At 40.9% G+C, this 12,613-nt stretch overlaps 1 long non-coding RNA gene across 4 annotated transcripts in view; it reads right to left on the bottom strand.

The window, feature by feature from the left end:
• The window catches only part of LOC135279268 (uncharacterized), a 50,083-nt gene that overhangs the window by 24,399 nt on the left and 13,071 nt on the right, over window positions 1-12,613 (bottom strand). The window contains exons 2-3 of one of the 4 annotated variants that reach the window (XR_010346553.1): window positions 11,632-11,739; window positions 9,114-9,186 (exon numbers count right to left, since the gene is read on the bottom strand). This is a non-coding gene — a long non-coding RNA (uncharacterized LOC135279268). Of the gene's footprint in view, window positions 1-9,085; window positions 9,187-10,625; window positions 10,954-11,631; window positions 11,740-12,613 lie in introns of those variants that run through there. The other 3 variants (XR_010346552.1, XR_010346551.1, XR_010346554.1) reach the window with 3 other exon arrangements.

Here is a 12,613-nt window from a genome sequence, read left to right as displayed (position 1 = left end):
AGCTGGCTGCAGATGTGTAATGAGAAAGGAATGCATACACTTTGGTACAGCTCCCTCTCATCTGCACTTGAGTAGTAAGAAAGTTAGAGACAACTGTTCTAACTTTGCACGAAAAGTCTGACTGCAGCAGGAGCTGGAGCTGCCACCAGCTGTTGGCTGGTCCACTGCAGCTGTGAGTGACAGACAACCTACTGCTGTCCTCTGCCTGCCCACACCTGCAGAAGCTGTAGGAAAACAACAGATTTCCAACAGGAACAGAGCCTGTTCCACACTCCTGCACTCAGTAACTTATTCATTCCCAAGCCCCTTTTTCTGCATCATTAAAAAGCCCTTGAAAACAACATTAAAAAAATCTTTCCAGTCCCATTAAGGGCAAATAAAACCACAGCCTCAGCCACATAAGTAGGGATATTAATTTTTCATATAATATACATTCTACAGCATGCTTATTTTTACAAAAAATTCTCACCTAGTCTGGACACACTGAAAAATTAGAGGAGCACCAACTTCACTGTTTTTTTACGGTGTTATTATGCAGCACTGTGGACACCAGCACCAGGATAATTACAGACACACCACATAAAACACAGGAGAGCTAACTTAGTTGGAAAATAATAAATCTCCATGTTCTCTTTGAGGATTACCATTATGAGAGCCCCAGATAGAGGAGATGTTTATCTAGTGTGCTCTCTGCCTACAGAAGAGGGGCTTCCCAGCTAGCAGGCAAGGGGAAAGGCACATTTCCATTGTCCAAGCTCACAATGTTTCATTTGTGTAACACTGAATCCCAACTTAATTAAATAGCTCCAGAGACCAGGGAAATCTCAATATTCAGGGGCAAGTGGTCGAGCAGCCCCATTTCCATGTGTGTCACAGCTCGCCGGGTATCGCTCCAAAAGCATCTGTCTCAACAGCCTCATCTGATTCCTGCAAACAAGCTACACTTTGCATTTTGAATTTAACAAAGATCACACAGCTGCCAACATACTATCAAAGCCTAAAGACCAAATAAACGTTTGGCTTCCCTCCAACCGTCCTTGCTGTGGTATTATTACTGACAATAGAGCCAGAGCAGCAAAAGCAATGAGATGGCAAATTTACACATGTGCCATGTTTTTATACATTGTCTACATTTGCTGCTACAAGACTGTAAGCAGAACTCTGGTGAGCATCCTCTGGTTGCAAAATCTGACCTATTTTGAGGCTTTATGAAAGCTGTACAGCATTATTAGTGTATAAAAAAACTGCAGATGGGCAAAATTATCTAAGGAAAACAATTCAAAGGTGTTTTATTTTCCCATGTGGATAATAGAAATAGATCAGAATTCTGTATTCTCAGGGCTACATTTTGAACTTTTTGAAGAAATTGTGCAATATTCATAAAACATGGAAATCCAACAGTTGACATTTCCTTTAGCATCTACTCGCCTCACTTTAATCCACGTATTCCTCAGTCCTTGCAACAGGAGCATGTATCAGAGGGTAGCATTTGTATTTGACCTGTGTAGAGGAGCCCTGCTACAGTTTTTAGTTCAGTTAATAGCCCAACCACCCTCTCATCAAAAGCCAATTGCATCTGCAGATAAGAGGCCCTTCCTATAGACAGCAATATAACTTTTTGATCTGTATCAGATGATTAGGGCAGTGGACAAAGACAACTTCTCCTTTAGTACCTCTCCTGTTTGGTGAATTTCCACTGTGTATGAACATCTGCAAGTGGTTAAGATAGTGGAGCCAGAGGCTGGAGGCAACTCATGGCATTACCTGCAGCAGAGCCTAGGCCAGTCCTGAAAAACACTTTGTGTGAAAGCCTGAGCACTTACAGGACCCTTGGAATGGATGAATGTCAAGCTTATTGCACCTTCCTGCCCATGTTCTCATGGGCAGCTGTGCTTTGGTCACCCTCCCTTTTCCTGAATTCAGTCTGTATGTAGGCAGAAGGGGAGAAGGCAGAGCCAGAGCAGGACATTGGCACTCCCACACTCAGCAGAGCACAGAACTGCACTGGCAGTGCTCAGGCACAGGTGACACAGGGCAAGGCCCATCACACTGTCCCACCTGTCCTCACTGCACTGCCCAGGGCTGACACAACTTCCCTGTGACAGACCCCCTCCCCTCCCCTGAGCCAGAGCTGGCACCTTTCCCTTGCATGGAGGGGGCTGCTGCTGCTCACCACTGCTCTGATTTCCAGCCCTTTTCATCCCCAGCTCTCCTCACTGCCAGGTCTCCCATCGATTCAAACACAGCTTGCCCTTGGCTAGCAAGCTGAGATTACACACCCTCCCAAGAGAAAAAGGAAGGGCAGGAACAGCAGTTTTGCCCACAAGTCTGCATTACTTCACACTTTAGGGTCAATTCATTGCATTTTGGGAGAAACAGCTCTTAGAAGGAAGGGCAAATGAAGCACAACAGACATGGGCGTTGCTGGGAACATTTGCTGAAGATATCCCATTGCCATTGTACATTTTCAAGCTTGGGATTTACTTTTTTCTTCCTCCAAGGCTTCTTTTAATGTATTCTTTCTTCAAAGTTTGTGCTATCTGTGTAATTTTTCAATCAAGGATTAGAGAGGATTAAGTCCTTGCTAGCCTGTGTCTCTCAGGGAGTGTTAGATGTACATGCATACTTTACACACAATTCCAGTACAACTGCTCACATTCATCTCAATAGAGATGAGTAGTGGCTTATTTTATACACTACAGAATAAAGTCAAGACCTGCCCAATTGTAGATTTACCTCCTCTCTGGTCTGTCCTCATGCTCTTTACATTCTGTGTGTTTTTTATGTAAAAACCCAACCTCATGAATTAATTGCCTGTGTATATTTTTGGTTGCCCCTGATGTATGGGTGGTTGACAAGAAACAATAAGTTTCAGCTACATGGTACAATGATGTCTCCCAGGGTTTATCATATACCTATACCAGAAGGAAATTCCCCCTACATTTCCTAGATTTGGGGATCCAAAAATTCTACTTACTCCTGTTTGATTTGGGCCTTCCCCCCCGACATCTAATTTTTTTAATAATACCAATACAATAACAATATGGTTTACCTCTGGTTTTTTTTCCTCTATTAAATTTGATAAAATTTATCTTGATTCTGTTGCTAATACAGAAATAGACAGCAAAGAATATTTGCATGGACAAATCCAGTCTTCTATTCTGTGTCACGCTTCCAGATCAACACGCAGCTCTGCTAGACACAGTCACACCAGCTTCAGCCAGCCAAAATAAGTAACAGTACTAGTGACAGGGCAGTCAAAATAATCTCATTCAAGCCCACCAGAATTGCTGGAGATATCCTCTAGTCACCAGCTTATGTGGAAGCCTGTTCTGCTATTCTTGTATTGCTCTGGTTAGCCATGATGTCTAGATTAAACCTAACATATCCTTATCCAGACAGAGCCACATTCTCTGTTTCCCCAAGGATATTTCATATTTCACCTCCATCTTAATCACAGTCAGGAGTTTATCACTTAAGTGCAATTGGTCAAATAAAGTCACATTTGTGTAATACTGCCTGTCCTGACCAAATAAGCGTGTATGAGTTCTGGGACTTTGTTTCACACAGAAACTCACAACAGCTAATTGAACAAAAAATACATTTGCTGAAAATTACCATAAATAGTATTTCAATGTCTGAAATTATTTTTTTTAAGCAGTCATGAAAAGATTTGCATTTATCTATAGTGACTGGAAAAGACTTATCATGAAAAATAAGAACTTAGGGAGAGTAACAGCAGTAGCAAGAATTAATGATTGTGTATCTCTTCCAAGTTAACCTAAATATAATTCAAGAACATGGTGTTTTTTAAAAGTACAGGAAAAAAATAGTAGTTTAGTCCATAAGTTTGGGGGGGGAAAGTTGCTCTGGTTATGTTGCCCAGACTTGAATTCCTTTATCATTTGAGATCCTTATTAAGTCACTTGCATGGTATAGATTACAGTTCAATCCTAAAATTCCTCTACATTTATGTTTCTTATGTTTTTTACTTTGATATCCTGCCTGTTTTAATGAAGAACAGGATGTGCAATAGCTTGTTACTTACGGCAGTACTTTGACAAGAAACCTGGATCTTAATAAAAACAGGAAATAAAATCCTTCATATTAAATCAATTCTTTAAAAAATAAGCATGTGAATGTCATATTTAAGATTAAAGGTATTTCTCTTTCCAGGAAAGGATCATAATAAGGTGGGCATGTGGCTATTTCAAAACCTGCACACATTTGGTAAAGAGCTTATAGAAAACAGTGTCAAATCCCATATTGAACCCAGCTGCTGGTTCTTACTTTTTGATGTAAGGCTTACTTCCTGCAGATATACATCAAATTAAATTCTTCACTAAGCTCACAATGGTGTTTTCCCTTTAAGCAGAAAGGCAATACTTACCTGAATGAAATATTATATCTCTTTAATGGGTTTCCACACTGGAGCCACATTCTACATTTAAGAATGTATGGTGACAGTAGGAACAGAGAGAAACTTGCCATCTATTAAACCAGTTTATTTTCTCTAAAATAGCTTTAATGAAGCCAGTTGGGATTTGTTACACCCATGATATATCTGGTGTCCTGAGAGCAATTTTGATAGGACTGTTCCTCTACTGGGCCGATTTCCCATAGCTGAAACCACTGGGGATTTTAAGAGTGCTCCTCTGAAGGGAAGCATGGAGTATTGTAATGACAGATGCACCTCAAAAATAAGGGTAAGGGACAAGAAAAATGAGGCAAAGGAAATGGACAGATTAATACAGGTTACATAGTTTTCCAGGCTTTGTTTGGAGAACTTGAAACATGCAGTGTTTTTGACTGCAGGAAACAATTCCCACTAGATACAAACCAGATAGATTTTGCTTCTATTTTTGATTCAGTAACATCTGCAAGTATCTGTCTGAAGTGATAATACACTGTCTCCTATCAAGAAAACAAAGGATTGAGGAATGATGGAGCAGTCAACAAAGAGGTGCAATGTGTTACATGTTAAACTTCCTTACATTCTGTCAGCCTCCTTTGCCTTTTGGATATATTTATCAGTAGATGCTAAGAAAATGTCATAAGATTATTCAAATGCAAGTTAAAATACAGAGCAGAATTCACCAGTCATTGCATCAGTTACTACACACTCTGTGGCCCTTAATCTAGACAAGAATTCATTTCAGGGTTCAGATTCTAAATCTAAATTCTAATGATGTGGGAGGAAACATGTAAGCAGCATAACAATGGGTAGGAATAAACTCAACCACACTAAGCTTATTTTCCAAAATTCCAAGCAGATCACTGAAGGCTAAGAGTGTACTGAACAGAGGTCCCTATAACACCATTTTAAACCAGCTCTGATTTGCAGAAAAGCAGCTTTGCCAGACAAAATGGAGAGGGAAAACTGAAAGCATCACATAACTAAAACACATCACTGAGAATGTCCCTATTTCACAGCCAAAGTATCTCCACAGTATTTAAGTCCCAAAGTTTAACTTCAAATCTCCAAATCTCACCAACCCAGCCTTCCCACTTGAGGATTAACTCAAAACATCTCTCATTTGGAGACTGTCCCAGCTGTGCTGAAAACCTTTGCTGGACCAAAACTCATGTCAGCACAAAAGCCAGCCAGGTCTTTTACATGTTAGTTAACTTCACCATTTCTAGAACTAACTTTTCCAGCAGTGCTGGCTCCCAGTGGCAGTGAAGAAAAATGCCAGGTGGGCACAGGTCTGCATATGGAGCCAGGCAGATTTACAAGGGCCTGGGGGCTTTTTGTGGATGAGTGGTTCTTAATATAACCCAGCATCTCTCCATCCCTTCCCTGCACGAATTGCTTTGCTCAGACTGCTGCATGCAGTTGTGTACAATACACAGCCAGAAAGGAGGTTGGAAGCTGGCAAAACTGAACATTGGCTTCACTGCACAATTTTCTTGGGTTGGTTTGATTGGTAGAGACTTCTCCCAGCCCTATGGGTGTTTGGCTGCATTTTCTAGAGGATTTCTGATAAGACTTCTCCAGCCACTACTTATCTCCTACAGCCAGCCATTTTCCATTCCCACAGCTACTTCTCTTGTATATTTACTTTCAGCAGACTGTCATAACTTCTGCAGTGCCAAAATTCCTATATTTTTAAATCTCTTTGTATATATGGATGGACTAATGCTAAAGCACCAGCCAGCACCTTCTCAAGGTGTTTCACACACAGCCAGTTCCCTACCTTCAGCCTATCTCACCGTGATTTTTTCCTACCAAGACCCACTTGCTTGAGCTAATCCCATTTCATGTTTTCCAGATAGGCTGCTTGCCATGCTCATGCCTGGGCAGAGGCAAAACTTAAGGTTTCTTGTTGCTCACAGGGGTGTAGGCAAAACTGAAGCCAGAGCCCCACAGGGCAGTATTAGGCAGAAGCATGATTAACAAACAGTGCCAAGAAAAGCAAGCCCTGCGGAGGAGCTGTGGTGACATTCTCCCAGGAAAAGGAAAAGGCATCATTTAGAAAAGGATTGGGAAAAATTGAGCACAAAACAAAGTGGGAGTCCTTGCTAAGCCACAGCTGCAATTCAAAATAGTGGAGGAGATTTAGAAAAATTTTAAAGCCTGGCTGTACCAGAGTAGTACTGAGCAGCTCTGGCAAGTCTTACTCCTGTTGCCTTTTAGAGTCAGTCATTTCTGCCCTGCACTTGCAGCTTTTGTGCCTGTGATTATTTTCTGAGCAAGAGAAGCTTTAAACTCATTATCAAGATTCTCAGTACAACAAGACACTCACACCAACAGACTCCACAGAACCCCAGTGGTAAGCACCCTTTCCAGTACCAGTCACAGCACAGCTCTGGGACTGAGGAGTCCTCACACGAGAGGTTTCTCGGCAGGGACAGGACAGTTACACGTTTTTACTCAGACTGTTTTTCTACCACCACATTTAAAGGGGTAGACAGAAAAACTCCATAACTAGAGCAAAAATCCCTTCTAGCCTACTCTTCAGTATGTATGGGGCAGTTACTCATCTCAACTGATTTCAGCCAACACAAATGCAAGGGGAGGGAGCATTCTATCCAGAGCTATGGTTTCCACAAGGCAGAAGACAAAAGTAGGATTGTGTGCCACCAACACTACCTGGTACAGCTCCATGAGTTCGTGCAGAGCCACATCCACCCACACACCAGGATTTGGTTGTGAGCACCACATGTGAGGCTGCTCAGCTCTGGAGCACAACCATGTGTGGTGCTGTGCTTGTGCATTGCAGGGCTTTGCAGAAATGCTTTCCTTTGGTTCCAATGCATTCAATATAGGCTTGACATCCTAACATTTCATGCCGAAATGAATCTAGACATCCAGAGTAGAGCTTTTGAGAGAAGAGCTCAGCCCAGAGTCACACAAAGCTGGGACAGTCGTGTAATTTGCAGATGTAAAAGGCAGCATTGGTTCTATACAAAGTACACAGGTATTGTTCCTTCACTGCTCACCAGACAGCACTTTGTATGTGGTGATGCTTAGGCAACTTCAAAACACGTGGAACCACAGGGGAAAGGAAGAACCAAACACAACTTTTTGGCCAAACTCCCTCACCAATGCTACTACTGAAACGCTAACAAAGCTACAAGATGTGGCCCTTTTGGAACACTACAACTGTACAAATAGTTGCCTGACCTTTATGAATTTGAGATAAATCCCACTGCTAGCAAGGCAAACCAAAAGAGGAAAAAGCAAAAAATTCTTCAACAGAACACAGCCAGGCCAAACCAAGGGCATTCCTATTGGCAACCTCGTGCAGCTGCTCCTGGGTACCCCAGTACCTCCATGGCCTGGGAAAACTCCTCCAGGGGCACAGCAGGGGCAGCAATAACTCAGGTTTGGCCATAACTCTCACTCTTCTTTCCCATAAACCCATATAAAAGTAAAACAACAAGAAAAAGACAAACATTCTTCCACATCCTTACTGATGATCTGAAAGTGAAGACATAATGATCTTCATGAAATAGTGAGCAACAAAACAAAATGTGGGTCAGATGAACTGAACATTCTTTTTTTAAAATGTTTCCATATTTTATTGTAAATTTCAGTTGTTAGCCCAAGTTATTGCAAAGCCAGACAAGAGTTGTCAAACATCAGCTGTTTTGAAGCAAAGTTAAACTCCTGCAAAGCTTTACCCCCTTTTAAAAAAAGAGGAATTGACTAAACAGCACACTAAAGACTTCTGGTTTGGGTCAGATTATCTTTTTGGGGAGAACATTCCATGAAATTTTTTCAAGCCAATGCTGTTTTAAACCACAAAAACACTATTTCCCTTATTAACCCTAGAAATCTGCTGTTACATGGAAAAGAAGAGATAATATGGAAAATTCTCATCCCTTTTATTAGACAGGATCCCCCCACTTAGCTGACCAGAAAATTGGATGGATCAGTAATTTAAAAAATAAGGTGCTCACACCTGTATTAATGTTTTAACACACAGCTCCTAGTGTGTTTTACAAATGCAGCAAAAGCAAACTCTAAACCATTAATAATTTTTCTTCTTTCACCCATCCCCAAGAAAATAATAGGGGAAAAGAGCACTGTATTAAGGCCCAAGATTCTTCCTATTCCCAGGATGTTCTGCTAAAAAATAAACTTGCTAAGCCAAATTCTCTGTACCATGACTGAAACTTGTTCTCAAAATAAAGAGCATCTTCTTGGAATCTATTTTTTCTCTTTTTGCAAGAGACCAGCTATGATAGGTACAGCTATTACTGACTGAAAGAGCTTTTAACCTGAGAGAGGAACAGGAAATTATCCTGACTGATTTCTCAGATGTCCCAAATAGCCAAATGGTCTACTTTACCTGGAGAAACCTTTTAAATAAATACATTTCCTTAAAAACCATCCTTCAAAGGAAAGTACTGAAAAGAACAGTGCAGAGCATGTGAAAGAAGGACAGAAGAATTAGCACACTGACTGAAATACGGCCTCTGGTTTTCTCTAAGAGGAAAAAATCCCTTTATATGATCCAGTTTTCACCATAACCATAGAATTGTAACCCAGACTGGCCCTGAGATATTCTATACTCTGTATTAAAAACACCCTGCATTACTTGCTATCATAGCAACATACAGAGCACTTGGGCTTCCTGCAAACTGAACTCAAGGTAGTAACTTACTCAGACAATCCCATACCAGTGACTTCTGTTGTTGATTTCTTAATTAAAATGTAGATTGAATTTTCAATGCTTTCTTTTACAGAAAAGAAAAAGGTAGAAAGATTAAAGATAAGAAAATGCAGCATAATTACAAAGAGTGTGCTAGCTGAATTTGTCAAGCATTTGAGGATCACTAGATGGAAAGCATTTTTTTTTTTATAGCAAGTCATAGAGTGAAACAATGGACCCTCATTAAATGTAGAAAACATGTATTCCTAGTCTGTTGTTCTCCCATTATCTCCATTTCCAAAACTAACTTAGGTGAAAGCTGCTGACATATTTTTGTCAGGATTTTACATCTTTTGTCAGGTGAGCAAACACAAGAAACATCTTTTTCTTACAAAAACCATAGTTGATTCCCAAATTCATTTTTATGTGTCTACACTCAGGAACAGTTCTATGATTTATCATGTTGCATCAGGAATCCCAGCTATCCTCACAGATAGGCATACAATGAAAATGGTTTTTTTACTGTTCCAGCTCCTGCAGAACCCCATCAGAGGGACACTGCAGGATGGAGCCGCTTGCTGCCTCAGACCGTGCCCTTCTGACAGCCAATATCTCGTGGAAAGGACAATATTTAAACTTCTGCTCGCCTCTCTAAATGTCCCCAGGTCCTGGCACCCGAGAGGAGCCCTGCTGGATGCACTCCCTGGCGAAGGGAGGTGGCTTTGACAGCCCGATTCCAGGATCTGGGTGCTTGTGCCCACTAGATGGTGCAATGGAATAAAAATAAGGGACTCCACTGCTTAATGTCTGCTATCCTGCAAAAATCTGTTCCAAGGATTCTTGGTTCTCGTTCTAGCTGATAAACATGAAAAGTATTATACAACCATACAGATTTATACTTCCAATACTGAGTTATTTTGAAAATTCCATCATTAAAATACATTAAATACTAATATTCCTTCAGTGTCATTCACAATAATAACAATAATTAATATTTATATTCATAACATGAAATAATACATGTGAACTGTGTATTTGCTTTGCCAAGTATTTCAGCAAGCATTTTACTGCACTGACAGTTACTACAAGAGGAAAAGGGGACCTTCAGCATCCCTGTGATTCTAGGTGAGGATACATTTAATTTTACTATTTTCTGACACTGCAATATATGCTCTCCCTGTGCATGCATTGGCTGGGAGCACAGGACTTCCACAAGTAACCACCTTAAAGCTGCTCCCTGAGAACAAGGGAATTGAAAAGGAGTAGAAATCAGCAGGGGATGAACCTCGAGCTCAAGTACAGCCCCATCCTGCAGAGTGAACTTGTCTCTCCCCACTCCAGTCCATTTAACTCACTGGTGTCATTTCTCAGACAAAGTACACTCATTAAACAGTCCTGAAATTACACTTTTCTTAATTCTGCACAGGTGGTGAAATCCACCCTATGGCAGTTCAGTGCTGGCTTTCCAGATATGGCACCAGAGGGAAATGAGCTCTGGCTTCAGGCTCACTGTCCTGAGCAGGAGGCTTTGCAGGAGCTTGGGAGCTGCTCCAGGCTCACTGCAGTGCCACACCACCCTCCCCAGTACAATGCCAAATTTCACCTGCAAGCCAAAGTGATATCTTCCTGGACTGCAGCAGAAAGTTCAGAAAACACAAACTTCTGAAGTTGACAGCTGTAGCTTCTACTTAAAAACCTCTTCCTCAAGAACAGTCAGAACACAGCTATGAGAAACCTTTGCACCTGGAGCTGCTCAGAGTTTACACTCTGATTGGTTCTGGTGGCAGACATTTCTTTAGGAGCTTCTTTCCAGGTTATTTCCTCATATCCACAAACTTTGCTGGAAGAATACCTAGCAATAATTACCACACCCTGATTTATTTCTGCTCACTTTGCTGCCAGAGCAGGAATTAATAAAGCAGGGCAATAATCATCATTCTCAAAAGGTGACCTGGCTTTGAAGCCTGCTTTCTTTCTGGCTTTATCCCCCTGTCTCATCCAAAATTCCCATTTGTCACTAGAGGGCACTTCAAACCAAGCTGTCATTTCCTATTAGCACAGTGTACCAACGTGGAGGGTTTACCCAGCCTACAGAAAAGTTACTCTGGCTCCATGCAAGCATGCACAGCATATCCAATATAACTTTTCTTATGTTAGACAAGCATGAGTTAAAACAAAAAAAGTTTCCTACGTTTGGAAGGCAAAACTGAATCCAGACCACATCTTTCTGGCAGTGTCTAAACCAAAGCTGTAGGGAGGATAAAATGGTTTGTTTTGTTTAACATAATTTGCACAAAAAAAGTCCCCAAACCTTTACCGTCATTGCTGCTTAACAGATTCTGTCTCACTACATTAAACAGTGCTCTTTTTTTTACTTTTAACTTCTGAATTTCAGAGATTAAAAAAATTGAGTCAGGTATGAAAACTGTTTGAAATAAATCTTTCAGAAAGGAAAGCCTAGAACCAGTCAAGTGCTATTAGTCTGTTCATATTAGATAACTGATACCCTGATTTACCACAAGCTACTCACCAAAAGCTGCTTTACTTCTTGCCAACTCCAGGTCAACCAGTGTGGCCCCATGTATTTGATGTCATATTTGCCAAACCCTTTAAAAGCTTGGTGTGTCCCAGCCAAAAGCTAAGAATCAAGGAAAGCAAAGATCTCTTTCAAAGACAGAATAACATTTGACCTCTTGTCACTACATAAACAAGCAGTTAGTTAATAAACTGGATTGGCACTCTGGGAATATTTGTTTCCTAAAACCACCTATATCCTACAGCAATGCAATTACATAAATATCTGGTTTAGTTGTGGTTTTCAAGGAAATTAAAACTTCAGTATTTTAAAATTTTAAAACATGAATTGCAATAGATGAAGACCCAGAGACAAAAAATATACCCTAAGTTCTTACAGGATATTCTAAATGACTGTTCAGTATCAAACTTACAGGACCTATGCTTCCTAATACCACTAGGTTACACTCAGGAATAGATTTATATTAGAATTAGCTTTATAAAACCTGCTGCTTCCTACACACCTTTCATCAAATCCAAAACCAGTTTGATTCTATGCTGTCTGACAGTGCCCCTTTAAGAGCTGCCTGACCACAAGTAGCAAAAAACAAGGAATCTCCCAGACAAGGAGACAGCAGTCTGCTGCTCTGATAAGGCTTCATTACAATAGATAGCTGCATTTTGCAGTAGAAAACTTAATTCTAGTTCCAAATCAAGTAATTTTAACCAAAAAACCCATTGCTCTCAGGGGAAGATGTGAAATATTTTCAGTATAATATAGAGAAATAAAATGTAATTTTGTGCAAAAGTTTGCCAGTTTGCAAATTGAAGGCTGCTGAACAGGGATAATTAGAGCTGCAGCTGGAGGTGAGTGCTGCCACGCCAGTGATGAAGCTCAGCTCTGGAAGTGGCTGAGAGGGGCTGCAGTGGCTGCCAGGACTGACTGTGCACCAAGGGTGTGGCTTCAGCTCCATCACACACAGCTTGCACTGAAGGCA

Source organism: Passer domesticus, chromosome 12, assembly GCF_036417665.1.
Source record: "Passer domesticus isolate bPasDom1 chromosome 12, bPasDom1.hap1, whole genome shotgun sequence".
In the NCBI taxonomy this organism is placed as follows: domain Eukaryota; kingdom Metazoa; phylum Chordata; class Aves; order Passeriformes; family Passeridae; genus Passer; species Passer domesticus.
This window is presented reverse-complemented; position numbering and strand designations above follow the sequence as displayed.